At 41.4% G+C, this 17,058-nt stretch overlaps 1 long non-coding RNA gene across 1 annotated transcript in view; it reads right to left on the bottom strand.

Annotated features, from left to right (window-relative positions):
• Positions 1–3,191: 3,191 nt before the first annotated feature.
• Positions 3,192–17,058, bottom strand: part of LOC115612277 — a 49,183-nt gene continuing 35,316 nt past the window's right edge. The window contains exons 7-9 of the long non-coding RNA XR_003992923.1: positions 7,641–7,788; positions 6,725–6,866; positions 3,192–3,354 (exon numbers count right to left, since the gene is read on the bottom strand). This is a non-coding gene — a long non-coding RNA (uncharacterized LOC115612277). The remainder of the gene's footprint in view (positions 3,355–6,724; positions 6,867–7,640; positions 7,789–17,058) is intronic.

The following is a 17,058-nucleotide window of genomic DNA, read 5'->3' as shown; positions in this document are numbered from 1 at the left end:
TACAAGAGTTGCAAAATGACTGTGAAATTTTAACTACACTCAACATAAAGTGCCCAACTTACAGTCTCTGGAGGGAATGATATTATACCTTGTTAACCTGTTTAAAATGCTGCCTAGAAACTGTTTGACATTGCACGGGTGGTGGAATTGCTTTTTCTACTTAATAAATGGAGTCCTTGAATTTTCCAAGTAAGCGCGAAACTCTTCTGTAAACAACCGTGTGTCCAGTTTCCATGCATGGATACCCAATTTGTGCACGCAACTGTAGTTATTGTGCATTCAAATGGGGCACACCACTAGTCACGGGCCTGGGCTTCTTGCCAGTTTAAAAGTCAGCCCTTCTGTATGTAGAAAGAGAAGGCAGTATCCAATAGAAACAGTACTCTGCATGCACTCACAGCTCTTATTCAAGGCTCTTGGAACAATGTCTAACTGTTAATCTTTGCAACACTGCCGTGAGGCAGGGAATATTTTATCGACATTTTACAGTCAGAGGAAACTGAGGTTAAGTGACTTGCCCAAGGTCAAAAGACAGATTTAATGACAGGCTCAGGATCTAGCCATGAGAATATGCTGCCCTGACACTGGACTGCTACACCTCGGGGTGGATGAGGACTAAATGTGTCCTTCCCGTAACATCCGTGTGGTGCCATTTGCTAAAGGTCTAATCCAAGGAAGCTCAAACAAAAATCTGCTGTGGTGCCAAGATTAGGGAAATATCTCCTCTGTGGCTGGGCTCTTTTTGTATTGTAAATGCAGAGGATGAAATTTCCAGAGATGTGGATGCCCAATTTCCGCTAACATTAATAAGATGATGTGTCCAAATCCTGTAGGCAGCTTTGAAAGCCTGTTTGTGCTTTCCCTCTTCCTACTATTCAAGCATAGAGTAAGGTCAGGGCTTTCCCATACCCTCTCCCTTCTCTGCCAGTGGAAAAATTCTGGCCATACCTTCACTTACTCTGCAGTGAATGGATAATGTCACTGGGGATTGATTGATCTAATACCCACAAAAGGCCAGAGGAGAGATTCCCTTGGTTGCCACAGATACTGGATCAGGACCTTATCTTTTTATGGCATTCATATTACTCCCACTATTTTAATATCTGAACATCTCATGGTTTATAATATATTCCACTTCCTAACTCATCCACGAGATACAGGGGTAGCATTAATCACTTAATCCCATTTTACAGATGATGAACTGAGGCACATTAGACTCCATGCTCATTTCAGTCTGAGCTACTCTGAGACACTCTTGGCATAGGCAAGAGGATGAGATAAGCACCTGCAGCCAGAGATTTAGGCACTTGGAGGGGATACTACAGTAAGAGGGAAAAGCCCTTTGGAAAGTGCCATTTTTACTCTGACTGCAAAGGGAGCCTGGATGACGAGGTAGTTAAAACCCCACCCTTCAAAATAGCTACTGCTAGGTGAGACAAATCCCCTCCTAAATGACTTGCCCAATACCATGGAGAAAGCCTGTGGCAAAGGAAGAAATTGAGTCCCAGACACGATCACCAGGCTATTTAACTTGGACTGAGCTTTGATGTCAGGTAAAGCATTTTTTTTTTTTTTTTTGTTAAGGCAGGAAAAATAGTGATAAGTTCAAAACTACCAGTTTTGCTTGGATTAGTCACTGGGAATCTCAGCAGCCGGGCTCTTGAGCTCTGGCCTCTTTGACTTTCGTATGTTTAGATGTTCAGGCCCTAATGAGTTGATCTCGTTGATCTTTAGGTTCCTATTCATATGCAAATCCTGTCATTCTACTTTTGCTAAATAGTCTTTGTATTAACACATGAAATAAATTTTTAAAAAAGAAAGTCAATCTGTGGTAAATTATCATACTTAGGTTTGTTTGCATTTGGATAAATGATCATGGTCCCTTTTTATATGATCTCCTTGCTGTATTCCTGTTCAGAAAAGGGGTGCAAGGAGAGAAAGCCAACTTTTAATCTCTTCCACATCGTTGTAAATGTTTTGTCAAAGCAAAAATTGTCCAAGAACCAAGAGATAAAGATTCAAAAATATGTTAATGCCACAGCTTCCTCTTTGGTTATATTTTTTAAATTAACACAGAAGCGTCCTCATTCTAGTGTCACTAGTGGTCAGTCTACTAAAAAGACCAGATCTGTTTTCTAAGGCTCCAAAATCATGGCCTGCCACAGAGAGAATGCCTTTTCACAGAGAGATTTTGCAGGCTTACTGTGTATGTGTGTGTATATGAGACATGTACATCTCTGTGCCATGCCAGAGCACACTCAAGAGATTTTGAGCGTGAATCCTGACCCTCGTAGTCAATGAAAAGCACTCAATGACTTCAAAGAGTCCGGGATTTCACCCATCGTTTTTCAGACTCTGAAGCTTGCAATCATTAGTGGTTTGCTCGAAAAGCAGTGGCTACAGTGCAGTGAAATCATATTGGAACTTCATTCAACTCTGCAACAAACTTTTACTATCTCTGTTTATACCCTCTGTATGGTACAGTTATATATAACTAGGTTAGCCGCAGGGAGTAATCTGAACCATAGAAACACAGGAAAACTCTTGCAGGGTCTTGAAACATATCCTGGACACTACAATATGTGTCTATATATTTCTGGATGTGTGTATGCACTTAAACCTTTCAAAAAAACTCTTAGCCTTAATTTGAACAACTTGCTTGGAATTGTAGCTGAGTTTCATTTGCTAAAGAAAAGCTGTTTAGGAGTAAATGCAGGTTGCAACAAAATGTTAGGAACAAACTGTCCAGGATCTTCTTTCACAACAATCCCACGCGCTTACAAATCTCCCTTTAAGAATAAAGTGGTAGTGCAAACACCTAATTAAAAAACCGGCTTGTATTCAGAGTTACTAATTAAAAATCCTCATGTTCCCCCGACTTTTTCCCCCCTCTCTGGAAATCTGCAAGTTATTTAATTGAAGTCCCATTTTGTCGGTGCAGATGCACGAAGTGTCTGAATCATCAAACAGATTTAGGGTGTTTTGATTGTTGTGTGTGCCTCATTGCTATTCCCAGAATGTCGAGCTGAGTTTATGCTGATCGGCAGGACTTAGAAGCATGAAACAGTAAAAGAGTCCTTTCTTCTCATCCCAGCCCCATCCCCTTTGCCCCCCTGGATTTACATTGAAACTTTGCCAATCTCAGATCGCACTCTGTCTGCTGCCTCTGCATTAAAATGGAGCCGGCTTGCCTGTTTCTGTGGCCCTGCGCTCCATCTTCAGATTCCAGTTCGCTGCCGTAAGATGCCTCTCATGTTGCTTCAGGGAAACTTCTTTTAGAAGACAATTTCATTTTCTCTCTTTCTTTTTTTTTTTTTAATAATAAAAATCCTCCCCTGTTTTTACATTTGTGTGCTGTGTGAAAAGAAACGAGAGAGAGGAAGAGAGAAGCTGTTTTCGTCTAGAGGTGAAAACAGCCTGGTGAGCAGCAGGTGCAAAGCCCCAAAGCAGCTGCTTACTGCTCTCAAGTTGAAGCGCCTTGGTCCCCCACCCTTCACGCCAAGAGCACTTCATATAATCCTCTCATGCAATTCACACTGTAATTGCAGATATCCAGACTGCTAGGGCTTATTTTATTATTATTTTTACTGATAACAAGATCCACAAACAGGGGACGAGTCATAGTAATTAGTTGTGTGTCGCCAGGCAGCTTCTGCAGAAGCAAGTTAGATTCTTTTCCTTTCTTTTTCATTCTTTGAGGGGGGGAGGGGGACATGACTGCTTTGCCTCCTCCTACCTCTCCTCTTTTTACCTCCTTGAAGGCCACTCAAAGTAGCACATGGGGAACTTTCCTTCTGAATGTGTAGGTCTTTTTATTATCTTGCCTGCCTCATTCACTCATTGAGATGAAGCCTGGTGGATGGGTGCTAGCAATGAAGATTATTGTCTTGAGGACCAGCTTGTTTTCTCAAGGCTCTGCTTGTTACATTGCTAATTATGGGTCTATGGGATCCTTTTCTGATATTTGACCAAGTGGCATGGATATCTGTGTAATCATTTCCAACTGGGGAGGGAGCTTTTAATTTTTTTTTTTAAATATTATTACTACTATTATTGCTATTATTATTATATACCTCTGGACAACTTTTTAGTGGCTTTATTTCAGGTAATTGGTCCTTCCTGCAATCTGGGAAATCTTTTTTTTAAATCACATTATGGATTTCACCAAACACTAGTTAAAATGTTAATCACTGGTAAATACACATTTATTTTTCCCTACTGTTCAGAATGAATACAGATCCCATGAATGTGTTGTTTGTCATCTGTAACCCTTCTGCGTTATCTCTGTCTAATAGGACACTGTTGTTTACAGAATGAAAAGACTGAACATGGACATTTGGCTCCAAACTTTTGTTTTAGATTAAGGCTTAATGAGTTTATGCTTTTTTCTCAGTTTGATTTTTTTAAGCTAGAATATAAAGGAATAAAAGTCAGTTTAATGAGATTATTATTTTTAATAATCTGAACAGATTTTGCAGTGCTGAAAGACACTATGCAAAAGCCTGGAAAATAGGATCCTTTATTTAGCTGCAGAAAGCTTAATTCAGTTGCCATGAAGTCAAGGCAATTTTCTCACTATGTCAGAGAAACTCCTGTCAGCACGGAAGACCAGAGGAGTTTCTTCCAATGTGTCCTGGTAACCCACGTGGGGTCCAAACAGACAAGTGTGGCTGTAGGCAGAGGGGAGTGGAGAAGAGAGTCTGGTACTGATTCAATTTCTAGAAATGTTTTCAATTTGCCTTAAAATGGATTATTTTCCTGGTTTATAACTGTGTGATTTTTTGCAAAACTGTAAATTATTGAGAACTGTCTTTTATGCTGCAATTCCAAGTTCTCATGAATAAAATTATTGCTATGCTGATCATTGTAAAAATATGGTTTGGAAGACTCAACAGCTCCAATAACCTCACTGTGAGAGTAATGCTAAGAAAATAGTGTTTGGCTTTAGTGGTGTTAAAGAACCTCAAGCCAGACTGACACAGAACTAGAACAGTCAAAACCCACCTTATTCTGGGGACTGAATAAGTGAATTATAACCAAGAGGTAAACCAGAACAGTCTAAGGCTGATTTAATCTGTGCCATGCTATTTAGGATGTCAAAGGCTTATTGTGGCAATAAGGAATATCCAAAGCATCGGTACACCCCCAAGGAACACCTGCTTCTCATGGGCTTCTCATGTTGAGTTTCACACCTTTCTTATTGCTTTTTCAATCACTCCAAAACTGGTATGGCATAAATTTTCAGCTGAAATATGCAGACTAACTGCAATGTTAGAATGTTGTCAGAACCCAAGGACACCATGGACAATAACCCATCCAAAACAAACTGTGCTGGTGCAAACCCTCCTTATTATTACGTTGGCTCGTAAATGGGTATTTGTCTGAATGAATGTCTGAGTTCTGCAGACTCTGGTATGTTGCCTAAAAAGTCTTATGGCTTAAGACCCTTTTGTTTTTAAAAATATCTTCGTAGCCTCTTCTCAGGTTTCAGACCAAAGAGCTGCTGGATTTGGAGCAAAGTAAACACACTCCAATACTAATTCTCAGCAGTCAGTCCAAAAATGCTTTTCCCTTGGGGTACCAACAGGGATGTCCACAAGCTTTGAAAATAAACATAATTCAAGGTGACACTGGCACACCAGGACTTGCATTAATGATATGTCAGAAGAAGTAAATTGTGGGCTGGCAGAGTGGGAGAGAGCAGGTCAAATGATATGGTGAAAAAAGCCACCTTGGTTCCTATAAAACTTTCAAGCAGTTCAATTGGTTCAGTGTAAGTGCTGTTAGCCACACAACTACCATGAATTTAATCTATAATGTCAGAAGAGTTTGTATTCTTTGCTATTAGAAATGTGAACATCTTAGAGACACTCCTGAAGATGAGATTTATTAGGCTAAAAAGTGACAACACCTGAATATTTCCTTGAGAAACGTATTATTCCATTTTAACCAAAATTAAAACAGGTCAAGTAAACAGCTCTGAAAGCTGGAAAACTCAGTTTCTTGCCCATCCAATTATGCCTAGCTAGACTAGCCCATAGAATTTTCCATTATGGCTGTTATGAACTGTGGGTGGTCCTCCTGACAGTAGCATATGAGCTGGAGCACTGAAGCACAATAAGGCATGTTAGGGGCTGTCAGCGTGTTTTAGGATCTCCTAATTCTTCACTGTAATCATACTGCTGTGTACAATATAGTATTTGAGAAGACCCTTTGAGTAAAAATCTTGCTTTCAGACATTCCCAGGCATTGGAAAAGTTTGAGAGATAAATAATGTTATTTGACTTTTTTTATTAGATATAATCAAACCTTTAGGTGTCAATATACATGCTTTCTCATTAGACCAAAACTGTCATCTTAATTGCACTTTCAGGTTCCCCTTTTTCATCCATGTTTATGTATGGATTTTTCTTTTTTATTTATTTATTTATTTATTTATCTATTTTTATAGCAGCCTGCTTTGTGCCATTATCACCTGTTCTGCATACTGGTTACTTTGCTGTAATTCATTCATTTACTGTTTCAGTGCTGCTTGGGTAAAACCCTCTTAAGAACCGAAGAACCTCCTGTTCTTACAGAGAAATCTCTTTTTTATTTAAATCAAAGCAATAAAACCCAAATATGTTTTGTTTTCCCCCTCCCAATGCACACATACTTTCCAGTAATTACAGAACTATACAACCACCCTACAGAAAGGAGCGCATATTTTCATCTCAGCACTTACCAGCTCTTTTAACAGTGCAGATGGGCTGAGAGAGCAATCCTTCCACATCAAATCAGGAAGTTACAACACCAACTTGGTAAACCAGTGAAAAGAAGGAGCAGCACAAGCAGGATTTTTTGGAAGGTGAAAAATTTCTCATCACCTGTAGGGGTGTGGAAAATATTTCAGAGAGGTCAGCAATGAAGGAAGAGTATATGTCTAGTTTGGTGCAGTCCCAGCTTCCTACCAAGGGTCTGTGAGAGGCAGTGTGCTCCAGCTGGGAGCAGGATGGGATGCACTAACTACTGGGAGATGTCTGCAGTGGTGGGGAGGGTGTAGAGGCCCTTGGGCATGGGAGCATGCCTTGTCTCATTTTGGAACGCCACTGCATAGCAGGACAAGGCTTCATGTTGAGAGGTTGGATTCAGCCAAGGTGGCATAAATCCTGGAAAGTAGGGAGGGCATCCATAATCACATTTATTACAGTCATTGTAATATCATTTGGGAATAAGTAAGGCTGTATATTCCAATGTGGACATCTCTGTATTGCCATCAGCCCTTTCCCTGCAGGCTGGTAGCAGTATGGGTTGTGTCCCTGTGTGGACTACGTAAGGGAGGAGTTGCTCCCTTCTCCCCTCCTTCAAGTCCTACCCTGGGGGTCAGGGCCAGTTACCCAAAGAGGTTTCCTCATGTGCCAGTTCAGTTTTAAGAGCTTCCTTCATAGCTGCTCCCTTCTCCTCACATCATTCATTCAGCATCAAATAGCCAACCCATCTCCAGGTCCTGTCTGATCCTTGTGATCTAGTCACAAGAATTTAAAACAAAAATACCTTTGGGCTATGTCTTTCATTCGGGTGGATACCATCTGCAAAAGGTCTCCTATCAAACAACCCAAAAGAGTAGACAATAAGTAGGTCACCAGTGTGCTAATACCTACCTCAGCCTGCTGCCCACAGGACCATACCCAGGAGAGCTCTCATGTTCCCACATCTGCTTGTATCTCTCAGCTGACTTCCGCTGTTACTGTAGCATGAGGGAAGCTGGTGCTTTCACAAATCTTGCTCTGTGCCTAGAGCTCTTAGATGCTATAATAATATTAAAAGATGCAACATAAACTTAAACACAAGCAGTATGTGGATAGGTAAACAGCACCCAGTAATTTCCATGCGCAAATACAAGTACCATGTTTAAAATCTGCTTGCGAAACTAGGGCTGTAAGTTTTACCAAGGTTTGAGAGCAGTAAAAAAACACCATTAAAACAGTTATTAAAGCACAATCACATACACCAATAACACACCTAACTGCTGTGGGCCCAGTATAGCACAGCTGTTCCCAAACTGTTCTAAAATATTTCAGATTTTAGATTTTGTGCAATTATGCTATACTATTTTTATCTCTGCTTGCACTAAGGCTGCATCAGAAAACCCCAGGTAAAGCTGGAGTCCTTATCCTGGTAGACAACATAAAAAGCCATAGGAAGAGGTAATTATCTTCATTTCAACAAATTTAATAGATACATTGTGGCAAAAAGTGAGGAGGCTGAAAAAATGGGTGAAGGCACTTCCCAGAGGTTGTAAATGAGGACAATACCAAGGGCGTTAGCCCACCAGTCCATTGACACATCCACTCACCCAAACTTTGAGAGCTTGGTTTCCTCCCCTTTCTACACTCTCACTTAAGACACCTACTAATTTTCTATTCTCACCAGCAATGAGGACACAGGGCAGATGACTGGATTTTGTTCCTCTGCGGCTGACAGCCTTTCACAGCCCTCCTGCAAGCTTGAATAACACATGTTGCATCTCGAGTTCTGAGGGGCGTATTTTAAAGTGCTTAGCACCCAGCAGCACTTTTAGAAACACTGACTGGAAGCAACCTCCAGCCAGATGTTCAGAATAGCACAGTACCAGCTTCTGAGATCTTTGGACACTTATGCTGGGGTTTGAGTGAGAACAGAACAATTTTGAAAGTCTGTAAATTGGAGCCTGATGGGTATTTTAAATACAAATATGTTTCCAGATCTAATACTTGTAAGCCCAATATTTTAAGGAGCATTCGTAGCTGAGCTCTGGGATATCTGGTTATAAAGCTCAGCTATTTACTGGGAGAAAGTAACTGCTTTTCTTTACAAATAGAAGTACACAAAGTCTGTGCAATAAGGAAAATTCTTTTTAAAAAATTGTAAATAATAACAATTTTTAGAGCCAAGTAAAAGACCTGTTATTAACCACCATTCCCCCCACATTTTTAAAATGGGATACAGTTCTCTTTGGAATCATAGAATTGTTTAGGCTCGAAAAGACCTTTAAGATCATTGACTCCAACCGTTAACCTAGCACTGCCAAGTCCACCACTAAACCATGTCCCTCAGTGTCACATCTACCTCCAGGGATAGTGACTCAGATACGTCCCTGGGCAGCCTTTCCAATGCTTGGCAACCCTTTTGATGAAGAAATATTTCCTAATATCCAATCTAAACCTCCCCTGGCTCAAGTGTTCTCCTATTCCTTATTACTTGGGAGAAGAGACCAACCCCCACCTCGCTACGATCTCCTTTCAGGTAGTTGTAGAGAGCAATAATGTCCCCCCTAAGCCTCCTTTTTTCCAGGCTGAACAACCCCTGTTCCCTCAGCTGCTCCTGACTTGTGCTTCAGGCCCTTCACCAGCTTTGATGCCCTTCTCTGGACCCGCTCCAGCACCCCAGTGTCCCTCTTGTAGTGAGGGGCCCAGAACTGAGCACAGGATTCGAGGTGCAGCCTCACCAGTGCTAAGTACAAGTGGATGTTCACTTTCCTGGCCCTACTTGCCACACTGTTTCTGATACAGGCCAGGATGCCATTGTCCTTCTTGGCTGCCTGGGCACAAGCTGGCTCATGTTCAGCCACCGCGACACCCCCAAGTCCTTTTCCACTAAGCAGCTTTCCAGCCACTCTTCCCCAAGCCTGTAGCGTTGCATGGGGTTGTTGTGACCCAGGGGCAGGACCCGGCACTTTGCCTTGTTGTACATCCATCAGTTGGCCTTGGCCCATTGATCCAACCTGTCCTGATCCCTCTGCAGAGCTTTCCTATCCTTCAGCAGATCAACGCTCCAGCAGAACTTGGTGTCATCCTTTGTCACTATCTTTCCCAACACATCCCATAAAGGATGGAAATTCTCCTTAGCCTTCCTTTTGTTGCCACTGTATTTATAGAAATTTTTTAATTTGTCTTTTACAGCAGTAGACAGATTAAGTGCTAGATGGCTGTTCCAGGGATCGAAGGATTCCGGGTGAAGAAGGATGTAAGCCATACATGCACACACACCAAACTGCTAGAAAGTTTATTACAAGATCCAGAATAGATATAAAATCCAGAGATATAACAAGCCAGAAAGAGAGATATCTAAAGGCTACCAAAGAATAGGTTAGGCATAGATTCTTACCGACCCACACACTCGTCCAATGATCAAGAGGCCAGCTCCGGGGTACATCGTGAAGAGATGGGGTGGCAGGCATTATTTTAGAGGGTGTCCCTGCGGAGGCAACATCGACCTCGGTGGCAGTTGGATCCGCCTCCTTCTTGATCTCTCTCGAACCCTGGCCTTTTTTATATGCCAAAAGTGCAGACTCCTCCTGATGCAGGGGGCCAGTCTGCACTAGGAGGAGTGGCCTTGTTGGCCCTTTGCCGTGCACGCTCATTCTAGATGATCGGGGTGGTCCACCATGGACCAATTCCACAGTGTTAGACCCATCTAACACAATGGCCTTTGACTCTTCTAATTTGCTCTCTGCTTAACCTCACAACATCCTTGTAGTCCTCCTGTCCCTTCTTCCAAAGGACATAAACTGCCTTTTTTTCCTCAGTTTCAGCCAAAGCTCTCTGTTCAGCCAGGCTGGCCTTTTTCCCCACTGGCTCATCTTTTGGTACATGGGGATGGCCTGCTACTGTGCCTTTAATATTTCCTTCTTGAAGAACGTCTGGCCTTCCTGGACTCCTTTGCTCTTCAGGACTGTCTTCCAAGGGACTTGGTGAACCAGCCTCCTAAACAGGCCAACGTCTGCCCTCCAGAAGGCCATGGTAGCAGTTCTGCTGACCCACCTCCTTCTCCAAGAATTGAAAACCATCATTTTGTCATTGTTGTGCCCAAGGTGGCCTCTGACCATCACATCACCCACAAGTCCTTCTCTGCTCACAAACAGGTCCAACGGGCATCTTCCCTAGTTGGCTCCCTCACCAGCTGTGTCAGTAAGTTATCTTCCACACACTCCAGGAACCTCCTAGGCTGTTTCCTCTCTGCTGTACTGCATTTCCAGCAGACATCTGGTAAATTGAAGTCCCCCCACAAGAACAAGGGCTAGTGATTGTGAGACTTCTCCTAGCTGCTTATAAAATATCTCATCTGCCTCTTCGTCCTGGCTGGGTAGTTTGTAACAGACTCCCACCATATCATCTGCCTTGTTTGGCCATCGCCCTGATTCTTACCCATAAACACTCAATGCTATCATCACCATCATTAAGCTCTAGATAATCAAAACACTCCCTAACATACAGGGCTATGCCACCACCTCTTCTTCCTTGTCTATCTCTTCTGAAGTTTACAGCCATCCACTGCAGCACTCCAGTTGTGCAAGTCATCCTACCATAGTTTTGTGATGGCAACTATGTCACAGATTTCCTGCTGTGCAATGGCTTCCAGCTCCTCCTATTTGTTGCCCATACTTTGTACATTGGTGTAGATGCACTTCAGTTGGGGAATTGATCCCGCCACCTTTTTGGAGGGGGAAGCCCTAATTCCTATGTGACCACTCTCAGGTGCTTCCATGGTTTCTAATACATCAATAACCCTTGAGTCTTTGCTGCTGCATGGATCTCTATCCCCTACCTCCACTGAGGTGGCAGACTGAAGGACCTCACTAGCACACCATCCCTCAAACATTGGCATCTAGCAAGCTTGGGGGTCTACACCCATCTACCCCAAGTATCAAACAGAAGGGTGGTCCCCAATGTTAGCAGTACTCACACTCACTTCCCCCAAGGCCATAGCCAAATTCTTTAAGTGCTTTTATTCATTTTTATTATCCAGAAAGGATTTGTTCATCAGAGTTCATCATGGCTGTATTATTTTTACCCTTCCATTTATTTTTAAGAGTGGGCCAGCCCTAATATTTGAAACTTCTCCTGCTCCATTTCTTTTCATTCTCTCTTTCTTCCTTCCTTCCTTCTCTCTCACCCCCTCCCTCTGTCTCCTACTCTGTCCCCTTCAGAAGCCCCCAGGATGACACCGCTCATTGATGCTTCTCCTTCATTAGCATTTCAGCAACTTGGCTCAGTAGTTTCAGAGACAATCCGTCATGAGAAAACTGAAGAATGTGCCCCATTTGCATGATTCTGTGCCAGAACGCAACTTTTCTCAGCTGTTCATTGTGTATTTTCCCCTTGAGCCTTCAACTTTCCCATGAAGTCCCAGAAATCATATTATAGAATTCCAGACCAGCTGCAATGCTCCAAAGATTAGTTTTATGGACATTTTTAACCAAGCTCACAGCTTTACAAAGAGAATCACATACATAAGAAACAGTTTTACTTTCTGTTCTTACGAAAGGCAATGTGCCTTATATGAATAAAGTCCTTTGAAACTACAAGAAGGAATTTATGCCCCATGATGAGAATGATCCAATAACTGTTGTGAATCCTTAGGCATATTTTTAACTTCCACTTGTCCTTCCTTAATTATTTTATTCCTCTTTCAATTAAATGTTTGTAATCCATTTTGAGAGTCTTTCCGAAATGAATGGATATGCAAACAACTTGATTGAAATGCTTAGTGCATATGACTAAAAGTTACTGGCTCTCACACATCAGCAGAACAAATCAAGCTTTTGGTTAGTTGGTTTTGGAAATCAAAAAGTGGTTTATAAAAAGAGACAGACAGATAAAACCTGCTTCTAATTACTTTCTTGAGGGCGTCTGAGTTTGTCAAAATAAAAGACTTTATTATATTAAAAGTAAGCAAGAAACTGAAAATTAGTGTAAAGCAATCAAACTACTTTGTCAATTAAAATGTATCCCATTAGGAAAATTAGGCACCTGTTCCACAAAAGTTAGACAATAGAGCATGGGAGGAGAACATTGCATTTTAACAATCTGGTTGCTAATTAAATTCTTTACTTTTTCCTATGTAAACCAATAACTATCATTTTTCCCATGTCATTTTTAACCTACCGAAACAGAACTTGCTTTTAATTATTCTTCCTCTGTAAAACACCAGATTTCTTCTGTGCTTTTACAGCCATAGCATAGAACATAAAAATATACAACCAAACATTTTATACACAATTCAGAAAAAAAATCTTTTAAATAAAATCTAGATATATTTTAATACAGATTTGCGTGCCCCCCTCTCCCCCTCCCAATGAGGCTGGCTGTGTAAAAAGCATCTTTGCTGACTCAGGCAAATATATTGAACAAACGCATAAACACACTCAAACTATGTGAGCATGTACTTACACACACATTTGCATTTACATATACGCATTTATATATGTTGCTAAAATCCCATGGAATTAAAGCTTGCCAAGATTAGAACTTCATAAACAGATAAATTAGGGTCCTTCCGATGCAAAAGATAGGTTTTTTGGTGAGAAGCTCACACGGTGATTAGAGTGAGGTTGTGGAAGATTTCATTAATTATAGGTGACCGGTTTTCCTCTCAGAGGACAGCTCAGGTCCCCCAGCTCCCCCTTGGCAGCTCATCTTAAACTGTTGTCTAACCTTTCCCTTAATTCAGCTCATCTTGAGCTGATGGGAACTGCTTTCATTCCACCTCTTGTGGAGGTAATGAAACAATCTTCTTATTCACTTGGTTCCTCTGAGCCGGTGACACACAACAAAAAACCCAGGGCCCTGATTAATGGGCACTAATTAGCAATGTTAATGACCAGGTGTCCAAGAGCATGGCCAGCTTCTCTCAGCATGGAGTGATCCCTCAATGAGGGCCCTGCAAATCCAGTCCCAGTGACCCTTCCCCTCAGCTGCCAGTAATGAAGCTGAGCTCTCTCATTACACCCAGGAGAGGCTCAGGGGGAGGCCCAAGGCTTGAGAGCCGAACCTTTTCCTTCGGGTCTAGTGGGTCTTCCATTAATTAAGGTCAGCATTTTTGCTCTACCCCCACCCAGCCTTTTCCCCCTTAAAAAAACCAAACCAAACCAAACAAAAAACAAAAAAAAAAAAACCAAAAAAACACCAAAACCCCAAAACCCCCAAAAACCCAACCAAAACCAAAACCCACCAAAACAACAAACAAAAAAACCCCAGCACTCAATGGTAAAAGATTTGGATGAGGAGAGATTTAGCTCTTTTGGCTGTCTCTGTTTTCCCAGTGATAAAGATGCAGTGTTTGGGCTGCTCATAGACCCTTCCTTCCCCTTGGGTTTTGAGTCTTCCCGAGGTAGCCATGCAATGAGGGAAAACCTCCACTGGCTGCAGCAATCACTCCCCATCAAACCCTACCTGATAACCTCCCATAGCGAACAGAAATGGAAGAGCACAGAGGTGGAGTGATGTTTGTGATGACAAAGCAAAAAAGTAACATACATCAGTTAAAAAGCCAAATGCACAACTCCACAGGTCAGACTGAACACACAGAAATGTATTTATGTATTATTCCTCATCAATACTTTAGTCATATTTATGATTCTTAATTTCTGATGTCTAAAAAGTGACTTTCAGCATAAAAACCAAATATAATATGCCTCTTTGAGCAGTTTACTTGGCTGCAGTTTGTGACTCCTTTCATCTGGCAGCACAAAGCAGAGGTCATTTCTGCTTTCTGCCTCTGTGTTTGGGAAAGCAGAAAGGGGAGTTTGCCCCATCCAGCTGTGGCCCTGGCACAGGCAGAGCTGCCAACTGCTGCCTGAGCCTCTGATCATCATGACACAGATTGTCTGTCACCATTGTCTGTGGACGACAATAGTTTGTAGGTTTTAGAAATTGATCTTGGTTTTTGGTGGGAAGGGGCTTCTTAGGGATGGGGGGATGTTATATCCGTGTGTGTGCAGCACTTCTACAAAAAAAAAAAAAACCCAAATGTTTAAAGAAACAGAGATCTGGTTTATTTTTGCTTTATTAACTTAGCTAATGTAGTGATATATGAGCAAGAAAAAACTTTGCAATGCACCTGACGGCAACCTGTGTGGTAAAGCTGTGTGCTCCTTAATATCTGAAGTTTCTGGAAACTATAAGTTAGCTTTACTAGCTTAAACTTTGACAGTATGAATGTTTTATTTTAATTGGAAGAATATTATTACAAATCCATCACTTTTTCCAGTTGTGCACTGCATAACAAAGGCACAAAATTCACATGCATTAGGAGGGAGTAGTTAAGGGAGCTGATAGAGAGACAGGAAGCTTTTTACTCTAGGTCATATCTTGAGCTGGAAGTGACAGAAAGTTAATACTGCAAGAATGCCATTTGGTGGCTATTCCAATAAGGGGGAACCTAGCTCAAACCATAGTGTGTAAATGCCTTACCAGTAGCTGGGGAGGTAGCTGGACACCGTACTGCACCAAGTGTTTTCCTATCAAGGAAAAAATCACTGCATTAAAGGGGTGATTTCTGTCTAACTGTGTAATATTGTCTTCTCCCAAATGACAGTTATTCCCTGCTCTCTTGACTACCTGGGCATTACAGCAGTGGCTAACATGACAAATTAGTATCATGATGATAATGTGTTTGGCTTTTCCTAGTGAAATTCTGTGAGTTACGAAAAAGAAAAGGTGCTGCATTTTGAGATGGCTGGGAGCCTGGGCACAGGTGGCAATCCACCAGTAAGCCTGCACTCCAGTTACTGGAATTCTGTGCATAAATAAATTACTAAACTTTTTACTTTTTCCTCTTCAGATTGTTTTACTAGCACCCAACTTGCCTAGAAAAAAGTCTTGCAAGATGTACTGGTTCATTCCCAACTGATTACTTGCTCTCCATGGGATCATTGGACTTTCTAAGGGCACGCAGCCTTGAAATTGCACTGCTTTCACCTTGCACACAGCAGGTTATTCAGTAAGGACCTGCTCTGGCTCTGGTTTGCTTCACCTGAAACTGTAATCCTGCAGTAGGTCAGCTGTCTTTTAAAAGGTGTTTTTGAACCCGACAGGGATTTTGGATGAAGGTTTATATTCCCTATCTAGAGGTGTGCATTGACTGTCATTACAGATAAGAAAGGTTCAGTTCCCAGCTCTCCTAGTGACCTCCTCAGAGATTTTGGGCAATTTAGTTATGGCCAATGAGGGTTGCTGATGGAAAGATGATATAATGATGGTTAAAATATCAAAATTAGAAATTAATATATTATTAAAGCTTATTGAAAATTTGGCCAGGTATATTAAAAAAAAAGCAAACCCAAACCAAAACCAGAATAAAAATCAGCTTCCCCCTCTTTGCCTCAGCTCCCTATGCATAAAGCAAGTATAATACCATTGCCTGTATTTTCCCCCCTCAAGGCAGACTGAAGCAAGGATTGACCTTTCACGTGCATTTCTGTGGCATCAAAATCCTATGGGAAAGAAGCGGCAATTGAGGGCTTTAGCTATGTGACATAAAGAACAACAACTCAGTTTTCAAAATATCATTCACTCCTATAACATCATTTCTAGCACTGTTCTGTTCATAAAACCATGAACAGCAAAGCAGCTCCGGCAACTGTAAGAGCTTTTGTAACTCCATCCTACACATCTAATTGATCGGCTATGCCAAAAAGAACAAAAGTCTTTCTACAGCTATAGTTATTCTATTACAGGTTATGCAGATAAGGTTACAACTACAGCCAGACACATTTTTCCCAGATAAACCTTTTTCACTAAGAAATACTCATTATGATCACAAAACCTCTCATGAATGGGTATTGAATTGATTTTTACTTTTTTTTTTTAAACTAGGAGTCGGAAAATGTTTTTATTCTAAACTTACTTGCAGTTAATTACAAATGTCTAGGAAGCCTGAAACAGCTATTCAGTGAAATCTGAAATATTTTTTCAGTGTTTTAGTTCACCTAAATTTTGCACAAAATTTCGCTTCAGGCCTTCGCATCTGTTATTTCATACACACCTCTGTTGTTGAACAGCCAGTTATCCAAACAGCTTCACCAGCCACCCTTCTGCCTCCTATAAACTTCTCCTTTCAGGCAGTAGCTGTAATGCCTTTTAAATGTACCCTCAAAAATATTTCCTCCCCTTCTCTATAGCACTGCTGAAGCCATGGCTTTTGGCTGGTACTCTGGCTGGTTATTACATATTGGTAGTTCATTTATGAAGAGAATAGGGATCAAAAGCAAATTTTTGCCCAATTCTAAACTTTTCCAGGCATTTGGACACAGCTTCT

Source organism: Strigops habroptila, chromosome 8 (assembly GCF_004027225.2).
Source record: "Strigops habroptila isolate Jane chromosome 8, bStrHab1.2.pri, whole genome shotgun sequence".
In the NCBI taxonomy this organism is placed as follows: Eukaryota; Metazoa; Chordata; class Aves; order Psittaciformes; family Psittacidae; genus Strigops; species Strigops habroptila.
The sequence above is the reverse complement of the archived record's forward strand: the minus strand, read 5'-3'. Positions and strand labels throughout refer to the sequence as shown.